The 15146-nt window shown below is 56.3% G+C and overlaps 1 protein-coding gene across 1 annotated transcript in view; it reads right to left on the reverse strand.

Moving 5' to 3' along the window:
* RAI1 (retinoic acid induced 1) overlaps positions 1-7649 on the reverse strand; it is a 74357-nt gene extending 66708 nt beyond the window's left edge. Inside the window, exon 1 of the mRNA XM_050317080.1 lies at positions 7486-7649. The gene's annotated coding sequence lies outside the window, so the exon portion shown is untranslated. The remainder of the gene's footprint in view (positions 1-7485) is intronic.
* Between the last annotated feature and the right edge of the window lie 7497 nt (positions 7650-15146).

The raw sequence follows: 15146 nt of genomic DNA on the forward strand, positions 1-15146 counted from the left end.
AGGTAGGTTCTGGAAGAAATATGGATGTTTGCTGCTTCACCAAATGCTGGCTCTGCCGTGGGAAATACCGTCCCAACAGCCGGGGACTGGGAGCATCTGGACATCTCCGGAGTCTGAAGCTGAGAGACAGAGCTTCAGCACAACCCGCTCTGCCTCATGTCCTCGAGCCCTGAGCTAAGCCAAACTCTGGCTTCACCCTGACAGCTGCTCCCATGGCCATGCTCGGAGCATGTGGGACCAGAGAAGCAGGAATCTGCTAAAACCTGAATGCCCTTTCTTGCCCAGGAGCCAAACTCCACATCCTTGTTAGATTTACTTTATCACAGCACAAGCTGTGCATTGCACCTACCACCACTGAGCATGGAGGCCAAACCCTCACCTCTGCCCTCGGAGCTCAGCTGGGAGGAAGGAGCTGAAAGGGAGAAGTCAGGGAGAATTTGGGGGGCAGAAGGTGGTAAGAGAGGGTGTTGGAGGACTCTAGGGGGCCATGCCAGAGCATGGAGGAGATGGAGACCTTGGGTGGCCAGGCGAAGTTTGCAAGCACTGCTCTGGTGGGGAAATGCTGGGCCCTTTCCTGACCAAATACTGTGGGTGAGGCAGAGCAGCAACGGTCTGGTAAAGATGGAGCTTTTTTACATCCCAGTCTGGTCAGCTGACGTTTATCAGGGTAACAAAAGGATACAGCCTGATCACAAGACAGGCTGACAGTGCATCTTCCCCTTCTGGGGAGGAAAGTCAAGTGCCAAAGTTGTAGAAGTAGTCCAGTCATCTTTCGTATCTTCTCTTGCCTGCAGTTTGACACGTGCAGGGATAGTTCCTCTCATCCTCCTTTGAAATAAAAGAGGAAAGAAAAGTGCAAAAAATTCTCCATTTCAGGTGCAGGAATTAAAAATAAATCAAATTCTTCCAATGTTTCATGTCAAATATTCCCCAAAGCTTCTGTTATGGCAATCTAAGAAAGCAGAGGCTGGATCTCTTGAATTCCCTTGAATTCAGGATGTTTCTATCAATCCATACCAGCATTTCAACAAGCCTGGCTGAGAATACTCAGGAAAGCCAGGCTGTTATATGCCTGGACTGCGGCAACAAGAGAACCACTCAGGAACTGAGAGACTCATTATTCGTTATTAACTCACCTGGAATCTCTGATTTCTTACATATTATTTTGCTACTTGGCTGCAAAGTGAAACAGCTCCTTAAAAAACAAAAAAAGGAAAAAGTGAACCACCCACCACTGCAGGATCATCTTTCCAGTGGATTCTAGGAGGTCATCAGCAACTGCATCAAAAGAGTGTCCTGGGGGCTTCAGGGTTTGCTTCTTGTGCCCCTTTATTTACTTCAATTCCCTCTGTGTGCACTACCAGCCCCTGCAGAGATTGTTTTGCTCCAGCCTCTGCTTTTCCAGGTTCAGGCACTGGGTATTGCATTTGGCTGTTTTCAGAGCGTGGGTGTTTGCTTCACGTGTCCCCATAGAGCAGAGTCCCCTCGGAAAGCTGTTCCAGGCAGGAAACTGCTGCTGCTCCTGGTCAGGGAATCACATGGGGAAAATCAGTTTCTTTTTCAAAAGAGCCTCCAAGCGAGGAGTTTGTTCTGGAGAGATGGAGAACTGCTGAGATCCCATGGGCTCTGCTCCTTCCTCTCTGACAGATTCCCCCCAGCACCAATTTGGCTAGTATAGTGGTTTCCATAATTAATTTTTAGGGATAACTACTTGTTGGGATAACAACTTGCCAGGCTAACAACTTTCTATGCCCCAGCTCTCTTACAGCATCTATGTGTTATCCTGCTGACCTTGAAGACAGGGAAACTGAGGCACAGAGCTCCAGCAGCATCTCCAGGTGCAGCACTCGGGAGCTCCACGGATGCTGCCCACGTGCTGCGATATCAGCATCGCCCACAACCTGCCTGAACTTCCCCAAGGTCCCCTGATAAGGGATCTCCTGTGTGTCCCTGCTGTCCCCACTCAGCTGCCATGAGCTGCTGGACTTGGTCCCTCTCTCCTGAGCATCCCTTTCTGTCTCTGGCACCCAGCAGGCACCTCTCCTGACAGCAGAGTTCTGCCCTTGTGATGCTCAGGGCACCACCTTTCCCTGCACCGTTCCCCAGGAGGGCATCGTGGCAGGGCTGGTGCATCTCCAGCGTGGCTGGTGACAGCAGGGAGGACAATGACATTTGCTGCAGGAGCCTGACATTGAACCCAGCCAGTCAGAATGGCGGGTGTTTTGCTGGCAAGGGTAGCAGCTCTGCTCCGACACCGTCAGCGAGGGGACAGGAGAGGGAGGGGAAAGGAAAAAAGCCGAAGCAGCAGCCAGACAGCTGCCTCTTCCTCCTCCTCCTTTTGTGCAGAAATGTGGTTTTGTTTGTCAGTCAAACAGATTGTTTTCTCCTTCTTTGCAGGCCAATTGTTTCTGCTCCTGCAAGATAAGGGATTGAAAAGGGCTATATTTTTATGGCACTGAATCCAGGTCCTCTGAATTGGAGGGGAGACATCAAGTGGGAGAGGGATGCCTGTTCAAACCAACAGTTTCTCTCCCCAGTTCCACTCTCCAATCCTATTTCCACCCCCATTTTCCTTTTTTTTTCTCCTTCCTTCTCCTGCCTGGAGCTGCCTCTCGGCCCTCTCACTATTTAATCTCCGTCTCTCCAGTGGACTCAGGAGGTTTACACAGCTTCATCCTCTTTGCACCATCTGCTGAAAAGAATCTGTCTTTCCTCTGCTGCTCTGTCCAGCAGCTCCTCCTGCCATCCTCCCACCTAAAAATGGCAGAGCCGAGCTGGTGCCACTGCACATGACACCCAGAAGAACAAACCCTGGGAGGGGAGTTTCCTTTTCTGCGATTTGCCCAGAAAGCACCTTGGAGAGCCTGACCCCAGAGTGTGGCAGGAGCAGGATGCAGATGAGGGAGGAAAACAGTCAATAGGAGCAAGCCCCGGCCAGGGTAAGACAGCAGGATCCTCTCCTGGCTTCTGGAATGGGTTCAAGGAGCCCGTGTCCAGTTTTCCTCCTTTCTCTTGTTGAACTCCCCCAAATCCACAGTCCAGATGGGATTTCCATGATTCACCGTGATGGAAATGCTGGAACAACGATCGTCAGCATCTCCAAGCCAATGGATGTGGAGAAGGTCCTTGCTCCAGGGATCATCAGGGCTGGAGGCAACCTCACCCTTGCTGTATCCCAAGCCCGAGTCCTCTGGTACTGTGCGTTGATCACATCGCACACCGAGGACCGGAGGGAGGATTTGCCTCCCCTCCTCGGGGGATGAGAGCCTGGAAGGGGGCAGCGTGGTTCATATCCAACTCATAAGCCTCTCAGAGCTCAGGCTTGAGGACTGAGATTCACTCAATTAATTTTGCTTTGGCAAAAAGTCCATTTTTATTGCTATTTCATGCCTTCAGTATAGATTTTCCCTGCTCGTCTCAAAGGGATAATAAAACCCGACTCGTTCTTTTTATAAAAGTCTCACACTCCCTCTCTCACCAGGCTCTGTGTTCCCCAGCTAGAGATGTAAATTTAAAGGGGAAATGCTGTCATTTAAAACAAAACAAAACCAAAAAAAGCAACTCAGAAAGCCCAGCTTTGAGCATATTCCAGCTCTCAAAACTAGGCCGTGCAACCGAAGCAAAATCCAAGCTGCCACCTTCCCGCGGTGAAGCGGCATTCCCGCAGCGATCCCACCCTCCCGCCGGGGACCGGGGGTGACTGCCAGCCCCAGGAAGCCACTCTCCATCTTGAAGAGCTGGTGATGGCCCTCGACTTCCTGGAACGTATAGTTTTTTCCAGCCTGGTGCTGGTGGGCACAGGTGGCGACCGCTGCTCGGAGACGGCTCTTGGAGCTTGGATGCGATGCCGGTTCTCCAGCACCTGCACCTGCCTCCCTCCTCCTCTTCCTCTTCTTTCTGCACACCAGGTGAAAGCTTCCTTGCTGCCAGCCTGAAGCAGCTGCATACCAGCCCTTCTGGGGAAAATCCCAAATCCACGCAATGCTGAAATCCCAAATCCAGGCGATGCTGAGCGTAAGGATTTTGAGCAAGCAATGGGGCAGGATGGTGGCAGGACGATACACAGGTCTGCCTGTTCCAACCCAGCTGGGATGCATCCTGCCCGCTCTTCAGAAGGGCTGTAGCTGTGGAGCATCCCTCTGAGAGGTGAAGAAGGGAAAGGGAAATGCCTTTCCTGTGCCTCGTGCCCCGCTGCGGGGGATAGGATGCGAGCAGAAGCCAAGTGGAAGCCTTGTCATTAGTGAGTGGCAGCAATCACCTGGGGAGAGGGTGGGGTCCCCAGCACCAGCTGGATTTAAGAGCAGGTACGGGCCTGGCAAAGCTGATCCAGCCCACTTGGATGGACTCAAGACGGTTCCCCCTGCCCTGGCCGCGTGTCTGACTTGGTGACGTGCAGAAATCCACCCTCACTGGGACTCTCCTGTCTCAGCAGGAACCAGGAGCGAATCCAAAGCAGAGAGAAGCCATGTGAGGCGAGAGGAGACACGCAGGTGCCTGCTCGGTGCCAACGCAGCACGGGACCAGACCAGGATGAGGGGTGACAGCCAAACCCTTCATACTCAAGTGTTTTTCCTTCTCCCCATCCTTTCCCTTCTCCTGCACCTCACTGCCAAGCTGCCTGCATGCCCTGGCTGCCAGGAACTCAGAGTCCTGCCTGCACCTGGCAGGGGAGGCAGCGCCCATGGCGAGAGGAAACCCACAGCTCGCCCTGCTCCTGCAGGTGTGCCTGCAACCAACTAAAGTTTTAGGGCAGCTGATAAGGACAGGCAGGAGGGGAAAGATGAGGAAACTCCCAAGGATATCACGCTCCCTGGCTGACTGATGGTCGGGCACCTCCGGGCTCAGCTCCAGTGCTGCCAGCAAGGCTGTGGAGCGGCTCCATCGGTTAAACCAAAGTTGTGCCATTTCCTCTGATGGCAGAACAAACCGTCCTTCCCTGCCGTGAGCTGCCAAGCCTGAGGGATGTTATAGAAAAGAATTCTGCAGCTGCCCCATTTTGGAGGGAAATCAGTTGGAGTCCCTAGATTTTCCTGCAGAGCCCTCACAAGGTTCAACCCTCCGGGCTGGAAAATCCTTAGCGAGCTGTGACAACCTCTGCAGCTCAGGCATAGGCGAGAGATGATTAAGACTGGCTGAAATCTCCCAGGACTCTGACATGTGAGAGGCCCCATGCAAGACAGAGAACCACCCCGGGCTGCTCCTTGCAACCTGCAACTCCCCTCACCTTAGCACGGAGCTGAAGGGAGACCTGGGACCGAGCGAGGCCAGGAACCAGGTCACTGCCGCTGGTTTCCAGGCAGCAAAGGTTTGGAAGAGCAGAGGATCATTTAGCAGAGCGACAGTGAAGGTTCAGAGCAGAGCCTTCAAATTACACGCTACAGAGCACTTTTCCTGCCTAAAAGGTCTCTGAAATGACTGTGGCGGCTCTGAAACGAAGCACTCTGTATGCAATTGTTCCCTGGGGCTTGCAGCGGAGACAGAGCTGGGAGAGGAGAGGTGGGTCTGCGGTCCCTGGCACGGGCAGCTCCTCATCAGACAAGGATGCACACTTTTTCTGGGCTCCACGGCACAGCCGTGCCGCTTCCCTAAATCTCCTCGGCGGTTTCTACCGGTTATGGTATTTTTTTTTTTTAATATATTTTTTTTTTCTTTTTTATTTCTCACTTCCTGCCTTGAACTTCACACAGCTCCTGGCCCCAGGCTGCAGAGCTGCTGCTCAGGATGCAGTACCTTACACACAGACCCCCACCTGAACCCCCCACTATCATCACTCTCACCATGCCTCAATCCCATGGGGAACAGGGAGGGAAGAGCACTCGGGGGGAACACGTCCTTTCCTCCATCTCACTTGGCTTCTTCCCATCCTTCTCCTCTCCATCCCCCAGCAGCTCAAGGTCCATTTTCATCAGGCAGTGACAGACACCAAGAGACACAGTCTCAGCACCAGCGGGCACCATGCACAGCCAACCTCTGCCTCACCTCCCGTGGGTCCCCCAACCCTCTGCCACCGACACACAGGTGACAGCAGCCACATCCACAGAGCCACCACAGCGCTGCTCGCCCACCTGGGGAACACAGGCTGCCAGTCCGAGGAAGGCAGCTGCGGGGTAGGAGCGCTCCACAAACTCCCGGCACTCAGCAGGAAACCATTTCTGGACAACCAAGGAGGCTCTGGAGACGCCCAGGAGCTGGGGCAGCTGGAGATGAACTGGAAGAGCTCTTGGAAGGTGCTGGCACCATCGGCAATGCCCTCCCTCCGCTGGCACAGGTCCCTAGGAGCACTCTCCCATGCAAAACCCCAACTGTTGGGTTTGTTCTTCCAAACCATCACTTTGGGAGGTCACCTGAGGGCAGCCAACCCGGTCACCACTCACAGCCAAGGGGATTGATGGCAGGGGCCAGTGGGCACAAGAGCTGTTGCCAAACCCAAAACCCGCTCACATCTAAGGGACAGCATCACACTCTGTCGAAGGCAGTGGGGGACAAACACGCACCCCAGCAGCATCCCGCTCTGAGGTCAGCGAGAACCTCCAGCAGGTCTGCGACATCACCCCGACACTTCCACCGGCCAGAGAGCCCTCGGGATGCCGACCCCCAGGCAGCTCAGCATCCCCACTGGAATCCCACCACCACGCTCAGGGTGCTACTCCAGCTGCACATTTCCAGCGGGGGTGGGAATGGGGATACACACACACACACACACACCCACACACACACTAACACACACGCAGGAATTTAAATGGAATTTCACAGCTGCAGCAGAAGGGCTCAGGGGGGGCTCGGGGCTATCAGAGATGCACCATGTCCCCACTCGGCGTTTCGGCACCACCAGCTGGGAGCACCGCGGCCACCCGCACCCGCGGGACCGGGGGGGCCGGGGAGCCCCTCCGTGACGTCACCGAGCCCGGCGCCAGGCTCGCGTTTTGGGGGGGTCGAGGCGGGTTTCGGAGGGTTGGGGAGGGGGGGAACCGAAACGGGCTGCGGTTGGAAATGAGAGTGCGGTGCGGTGGGAGCGCGGGCGGAAGGGAAGGGATAGGAAAGGAAAGGAAGGGAAGGGAAGGGAAGGAAGGGGAAGGGAAGGGAAGGGAAGGGAAGGGAAGGGAAGGGAAGGGAAGGAAGGGAAGAGCAAGGCAAGGGAAGGGAAGAAGGAAAGCAAGGCAATGCAAGGGAAAAGGGAAGGCAAGGCGAGGGAAAAGGGAAAGCAAGGCAAGGCAAGGGAAAACAAGGGAAGGGGATGTGGCGACGATGCCACCGCCGCTCCAGCGGCTGCAGCCGCCGCTGCGAAGCGAAGCCCCCGGGGGGGTAACGGGGCGGCGTGCAGGTCCCCCGGCCACCAGCAGCGCCCGCTCGCTCGGCCCTCCGCTCCCCTCCCCGGCCCCTACCACCCCTGCCCTCCCGGGCCCTCCCCGAGCTCGGCGGCCCGCCCGGTTCTTTCTCCCCCACCCCGCCATCCCACCCCGGAGCCGCGTCCGGAGCCCTCCTTACCTGGCGGGCCGAGCCCCGCTGCCTCTCAGCGGCGGCGCTGGGCGGGGGCGGCCCCGGCGGCCATGCCCGGGCGGCCGCGCCGCTCTCCCCGCGCCGTGCGAGCCGCCTCGGCGGTGTCAGCGGGCGGGAGCCCCGCGCGGCGCCGGGAGCGAGGGGAGGGACGGCGGGGGCATGACCGAGCGCCGTCGGAAGTGCACGCGCGCCCGCCGCCTGCCCGCGACCGCGGCGACACCTGCCGGCAGCGCCGCCGGTGGCACCGGGCACGGCGGCGGGCGGCGCGCACCGCGGGGCACCGCGGGCTCCGGGGCGGGCGCTGGGCACGGCACGCCGGGCACCACCGGGCACTGGGAGGGGCGCTGGGCATGGCACACGGGACGACAGGGCACACGCCGACACGCGGGGCAACGGGGCGTGTGACACACCGGGTGGGCGCTGGGCATGGCACACCAGGCACCACCGGGCACTGGGAGGGGCGCTGGGCATGGCACGCCGGGCACTGGGGTACTACTGCACACGGTGCGGTGGGTGCTGTGTGCCGGCAGACAAGAACCGTATGGCAGGTTCTGGGCAGCACGGGCTGAGTATTAGGGACAGGGCATGGTGGGGGGACGGTGGTGCTGGGTACAGGGAACCCTCCCGCGGGGCACCTGCCGGGTGCTGATGGGTGCAGGGTAGCCCATAGGGCAGCATCCACCAGCTGCTGGCAGTGGGCAGGATGAGGACCCTGGGTCAGGGCTCAGGTCTGGGTTTGGAGTTGGGGCTGCTTCTGGGCTTGGATCCACGTTTGGATCAGGGCTGGACCACGTGTGGGTCTGCACTTAGGTGTGGGTCTGGATTTAGATGAGTATTTGGATCTGGATTCTGATCCACATCTGGATTTGCATTTGGAGCTGAATTTGGATCCTCATCGGGACTTGCATTTGGAGCTGGATTTAGGTATTCATCTGGATCTGTATTTGCATCTGAGTCTGGGTCACACACCCTTCACAAAGGACGGAGGTGGCCTGCCCACCCCCCACTCTCTGAGTCTTCCATGGATGCACAGAGCACCATCACCCCACAAGGTGTTTGGGGCTACCCAATTACCCTGCCCCAGGGCAGAGCGGGGAGCCCCAGGGGGAAGCTGGGATGTGCAGCAGCGTGGCGGGAGCCCTGGCCTGGGAGCCGAGGGGTGGGATGAAATGGCAGCGGTCCCGCTGGCCTTGGCTGTGCCTCAGCGGTGTGTCTGAGGCTGAACGTGCTCCAAGGAGGAGCCGAGGTCAGGGAGGGGGACGAGTGCAGGAAACGTATTAAGTGAGGAAAATTGGCTGCAGCCAGCAGCGCTGCCTGATGCTTGCCTGGGATTTTCCTCTCCATCAGGTATCTGGTGTAAGCCCTTGCTGTTGGGAGGCTGCAGCTGGTTATCCGTGTGCATCTCGCACGTGCCAGCGGCCACCAGCACCTGCTCTGCACCAAGAGGGGTGGCACCCAGGACCCCTCCGTGCCTGAGTCCCCGGTGCTGACACTCAGCTTTGGCCACAGCGACGTGTGCAGATATTTTAAGAGGAAGATTCTGTGCTCTCGCAGCTTGACTGCTAATTTATAATCCTGTTTTCCTATTAAAATAAAAGCCTCTCTCTTATTCCCGAACGTGAGAGCCAAAGCGGAGCTCTGAGGAAGTGCCCTGTTTGCAGAACACACTGAAACGCACAAAGGAAACGAGGCAAAACCGGCGTTTTGCACGTTTTTGAGCCTCATTTTAGCTGGGACTTGGAACAGCAGAAGGGAAATCTTTTCCAGCAGGATGTGCACAGCGGGGGTGTGCGTGGAGCTGCTGGTGTCCCTTTGGAGCAGGGCCACCTGCCTGCCGAAGGACAGCAACCGCTGCGGGTTCCTGCTTTGCCCCTGAGGGGTGGCAGGTCCCTTGGGGGTCCCAGGGACTAGAGCTGGAGCTGTGTGTCCCCTGTGGGGCCGGCCAGGCAGGGATGGCAGCCGATGGCAGGAAATACCTGCTGCTCCGCTGCTTCCCGGCCAAGGCGAACAAGAGGGAGAGTGTTCCGAGGGCGGCTGCGGCCGCGTGCAGCAGGAGGGGCCTCCGAGGGACACACGGGCCATTGTTCTTTGAGGATGCGGGGCGGAAATTTGGATGGACCCGTTGCGTGCCGCCCTCACAACACTGCCAGTCTGTGAGTGGGACTCGGGATCTGATGAAGTGGACCAGGGTGGGAATTCACTAAACCCCGTGTCTGGTGGTGGCATCACTGATGGTGCTGCTGGGACAGTCCTGGTGGGACAACCCGCTCAAGAGGGCTCTCCTACTCCATGCAGTTGGAGCATGGCATGTGCCCAAGGACTTTTAGCCTTTCCAGAGCTCTTACTGGTATTTGTCACGGCCCAGCAGCAGCTCTGCTGTCTGTCTGTCCATCCTCACCCTGCCAGCCTTGCAGTAACCTGGAAAGACATTTAATACGGGCTGGGTTTGATCCACACTTTGACACTCCTTCAAGTGCTCCCTGGTGTTTTCCTGTCGCTTGCACAGTGCCTTTTTCTACCAACGCTCCCTCACTTCTGTAAAAAGGAAGAAAAAGACTTGCAGAGTGTGCCCAGCCTTGCAAATCCCTAATTACCCACCACACATCCTGGCAAACGGGCTTCCCTTTGAGCAGCGTTTCTGTCAGCAGGGACGGGGCACAGGCTCTCCCCACTGTGACTGATGATGCTGGTCCTCCCCCCTCGCAGGGAGAGCCCTGAGGGGTTTGTCTGGCTGCTCCTCCTGAGCTCCCATCCAGCTCTGCTCTCCTTCCCCCAGCACCCGTCCCCACAACAGCTTCCAGTCTGAAAAGGTTTTTTAGGAGGGAGGGAGGCTGGAAAAAGGGGGAGAGAAGAGAACGTGCTGCTCTCCTTCTGTGCTTCACCCTTTCTCAGGAACCGGCCAGATTGTTTCCATTAGGAAAAGCTGAGGATCCAAGTATTTGTCAATGACCAGGAGATTTGCTGATGGTAGCTGCTGTTCCCTAGAATAATGTCGAGCGAGGTGCTTGGCGTGGACCCATCCTTTTATGGTAAAATTAGGGCTAAACGCTGGGGGGATTTGCATTTGAAGTTGATTGATACATGGCATTAGTGCACGCGTAGATAATTTTGTATTTTGAGAGCGCTGAGCAAGGAATAATTTTTATTTTGGGTCAAAGATAAGGGCATTGCGTTGAGATGAAATATGCAGGGGTGCTGATCTGTGTCATGGGCACTGCATTTCTCTTGGCTGGGTAAGGGGATGGCAGACCCGCATTACCCATTCCTGCCCTTGCTTTTAAGTGCTTTGGGTCTGTGCCCGATGCAAGGAGCAACCCCCCGCTGTCACTTAATGCCAGGACACGGTTCCAACTTTATGAGCTTTGGAGTTTCCCATTATTAAAAAAAAAAAAAAAAAAAAAAAAAAGGGAAAGAAACCTCTGTTCTATTTTATTTACTTATTTTAGTAGCTGAAGGCTGTGCCACTGAGAAACATTAATTAAATAGAACAAGTTGGCTTTATCATTAAAGGAAAGGTGCAGGCAGAGTGTTGCCAAGCTGGTGGTGCCTTTCAAACCCACCTCTGGCAATCTGGACTGATGCTGTTGGAAGAGTCTTGTCCCTCCCTGTCCTTGTCCTTGGACCAGTTCTGATGGCACATCTCAGGATGTGCACAGGGCTGTTGGCTTCCTTGTGTTGCTCAACCTCTCCATGCTGCTGTGTGCTGAATGCAGTCAGGATTTCGGGAGGCTGGAGCCCGGTGTTCACCTCAGCTGGGCAGCTCTTCCCTTGGCAGTAAGGACAAGGGCTCAGCCCTCTTGGGGACTTGGGGGTGGAGGAGAGGGGCTTCCCTTTGGGCCCCCAAGAAACAAGGGCCAAGGAGCTGGGGACAACTTTGCTAAATGCATCAGCATAGGGCAACTCCAGACATCAGAGGTCACCCCTCCCTCCCTTCCTCCATCCCTCCCTCCATCTATCAATCCCTCCAGCTACCCCTTCCTCAATCCCTCCAGCTCCTCAGAGGAGGGTGTCTCCAGGAGGGTGGCTCCCAGCTGGGCATACAGACTGTTTTGGCAGGGGCAGGTGGCAGGACTGATGGGTTTCATGGGGTAAAGGGAGCCCTAATGAGAGGGGAACTGTGCAGACATTAATTAGGCAGTCGGTGAGATCCTCAGGTGCCAATAACTCAGCAGACACACTGGGCCATTTGCGTGCAGGAGATGACAAGTGATCATGTCCCAGAGAAAAGAAGTGACCTCCCGCTGTCCCTCAACCCTTTGGTTGGGTCCCAGGGTCACTGCAGCTGGCAGGGCAGGGGCTGGCAGTGGGGGGCTGTGTGACAAACCCCCTCCTCTTCCACCAAAGCAGGTGGAGGAGACAAAAAGGAAGGGGAAGGAGGAGGGAGCAGAACTGAGGAGCAAAATCAGCTGCACTACAAAACACCCTGAGCAGTCACTTGTGCTTGAGGCCATCCCTGCTGTGTGGCCGAGTGGCTTTTTCCAGGCCTAGCAGGAGAAGCCCAGAGGGGTGGGAAGGGGATGAGGGTGAGGGGAGGAGGGAGACAGCTTCAGTTTGAGCCTCAGTAGGTTTCAGAGGCATTTTGGGGATGAAAGCTGCCCTGGGGCCCCTCCCAGCGAGCAGCAGTGCTGTGGGTACGCTGCGGGCATCGTGTTTGGCTGGCTGGCGGCTTCTTTGGTACGCTGGAAATGGTATTAAAAAAAGAAAAGGAAAAAAAAGCAAAACCTACAACAACAAAAAATATAGCACCACCCCCCCCTTGCCCTCCCCCTACTCTCCCCTATCTCCACCACCCAACAACAACCAAGAAAGGCAAAATCTTTCACAAGCCCGGAAGATGTCACCATAGAAACAGAAATCAGACCCACTCCACGGATCCTGCCGCCTGGGAAGGTGATAAAATGTTTTCTATCGATTGCTGTCGGGAAAGTCACTGCTGATAAGCCATCCGAGGAGAAATGGAGCAGGGATGTGGGGACGTGGGAGCTCTTCAAATGAGCCTCCAGATGGTCCCTCGGCTGCCCCTGCGCAGCGGTCGGGGACCGAGGGACCTCGGGCTGGCTGGGGGCGGCTGCTCTGCCCTGAGCTGGTGCCAGTGTGTGCAGCAGAGAGGTGTGAGCGTGCCATGCCTTTGGTGTGGCGGTGTGAGCGTGCCCTGGCTGCTGTGAACACAAAGTGGAAAGCCCACTGTCTGCTTTCCCGCTTGCTGCTGCAGCAGAGCAGCTGTTCCTGGCTTTAAATTGAAAGAGAGGAGGTTCGGATTGGATATTGGGAAGAAATTCTTCCCTGTGAGGGTGAGTGAGGCCCTGGCACGGGTTGCCCAAAGAAGCTGTGGCTGTCCCATCCCTGGAAGTGTCCAAGGCCAGGTTGGACGGGGCTTGGAGCAACCTGGGTTAGTGGAAGGTGTCCCTGCCCATGACACAGGGGTGAAATGAGATGGTCTTGAAGGTCCCATTCCAACCCAAACCATTCCCAAACAATGCTATGAAAAACATCGGGGCAGATGAGCCTTCCCCTGACTCCTGTTGTTGCAGCACCACAGTTTCACCTACCCTTGCCCCCCTTTGGTTGGTATCACTGTGATAATCCCCGTGGTGCCTTCCAGCCTTCTGCCCTCCCAGAGCCCAGATCCCCAGTCCCTGTTTGCACACTGGTGGCTGCTCTGCAGCTGGGAGCATCCCTGTGGCTGTGGCGCCAGCTGGGAGGTGTGGGATCTTCCCGGCAGCTCTTCCCAGGGCGTCACACAGCACCGGGGCCTGGCTCGAGCGCCCTTTGAAGAGACGGAAAATCCTATTATCTGCTCATTCTTCTCGCAGTGTGAAGCCTCAGAGCATTCAGCAGCAGTCGAGTGTGGTCTGCTGCCTGCAGCCTGGTGCTGCCTCCGCTCCCACCCACACGGGAAGCTCTCTGGGTCACCAAAGATGGGCTCCACCTTCCCATCCCCTGATCCATGCACCTTCCAAAACCCCTGATCCACACCCCTTCCCATCCCCTGATCCATGCCAGAGCTCGGGGGCACAGCTGTTCCCCACAATACCACGTGCAGCATCCAGCAGTGGGGTGCAGAGGACGTGCAGGGAGGCAGGGTCGGGGGCTGTGTGCTGATCCGCCGCTCCGTGGGGAGCCGAGGCTGCTGCTCCAGCCTGCAAATCCTCACGTCATTAGGGCTGGGAAGGTGTAACCCATCTCACATCCTTCATCCCTGCGGCAGCTTTGCTGCCAGTAATTGGCAGCAATAAAAGAGGCGGTTAATCCAGGGCAGCGTGGGATGCAGGCACAGGGATGTCTGCGGTGAAAGGCACCCTGGAAAGGAGGGGCTGAGGAGGAATATGCTCCTGGGCACAATTTGCAGCCCTGGAGAGCTGGTTGGATGCCACAGGGAGCATTTGCTGGGGATTTTGTTAATGATGTAGGCGCAGCCTTCCCAGCTTGGCCTGTGCTAAAGCCCTGGCTCACACAAGCTGAGGCTCTTTGGCTTGAACTTAGACCAGCTGCTTTCCACTGGCTGGTGGATTTTTGTCTTGTTACTGGGTGGTTCCATGCGGGAGATGAACAAAGGAGCGGTTAGGGGGTGATTTCACCTTGGGTTTTTTACTTTTGGAGGAGGAAGGAAGGGTTAAACCGTGTCTTGTTACTGAGTTATTTTAGGATGGTAGCACTGAAGGGACTGCAAGAGGATTTGTCTGCACATGGGAAGATGGAATTTAATCAATATTGACAAGAGCCATTCACCAAAACAGGCTCATTCGCTAATGAAAGCCAGACCTGGTGTCTCCCAGGGGAAGGATGGCTTTGGGAAAGAGGGGAAGGAGGCACTGGGAAAGACACGGCTCCCACTCCCATGCTCCTGGTTCTTATGAAACCAGGCTGCATTTGGGATTGATTTTCCCAGCACAAAAAGACTTTGGCTTGTTTGCCTTGCAGCTGCAGGATGCTCAGGACTGGCCTTTGTGGCCACAAAGCAATGTCCCCATCCATGCCCAAGGATCTGGGTCCATGCCACCCCCCAGGCACTGGTGTCACAGAGTCAGGCAGAGGCTGAGATGTGTGTGGTGACAGCAGAGCCAGTCCCAGACCGATGCCTTGGGGGCACGAGGGCAGAATGTGGGCACAGAGCTTTGCCCTCCAGCTCAGATCAGAACTGGGAGTCCCGACACAGTGAAGTCTCCTTCCATGAGTAGAGATGTTTCCATCCCAGCTGTGTAATCTGTTGGGTTTTCTGGCACCTCTTTAACTCAAACACCCATGGAGGCAGTGGGAGAAGACGGGTTTTGTCAGAATTTTTTGTTTTCCCCTCTATCCTTGCAATGAGAAGCAGAAAATAGCCGAGAAACTTCTGAGACCAGCCCCTCTCGACAATGTACCACATGGAGAAGAAACCTAATTTCTGTGGCTGGCAGCTGACATTTCCCATTGCTGGTGGCTCTGTGTCCTGGAGCCGGGCTGAGCTCACTATCCCACAGTGGTCAAAAAGTCCTGCCATTTACCCCCTGTGCATCCCCAGACTCCTGGAAGACAGAGGTGCAGGTGTCACTGTGCTCCATCGCAGCATCGGTGGGGAGCATCAGCCGGTCTCTGCTGTGAGGAGGAGTCAGCTTAATTTGCTGGGCACTTTTTTTTTTTCCCTTCTAAAAGGCAGCACCGCATCCCCC

The sequence above is a fragment of the Myiozetetes cayanensis genome, unplaced genomic scaffold, assembly GCF_022539395.1.
Source record: "Myiozetetes cayanensis isolate MyiCay16 unplaced genomic scaffold, myiCay2020 scf20-37, whole genome shotgun sequence".
Lineage (NCBI taxonomy): Eukaryota > Metazoa > Chordata > Aves > Passeriformes > Tyrannidae > Myiozetetes > Myiozetetes cayanensis.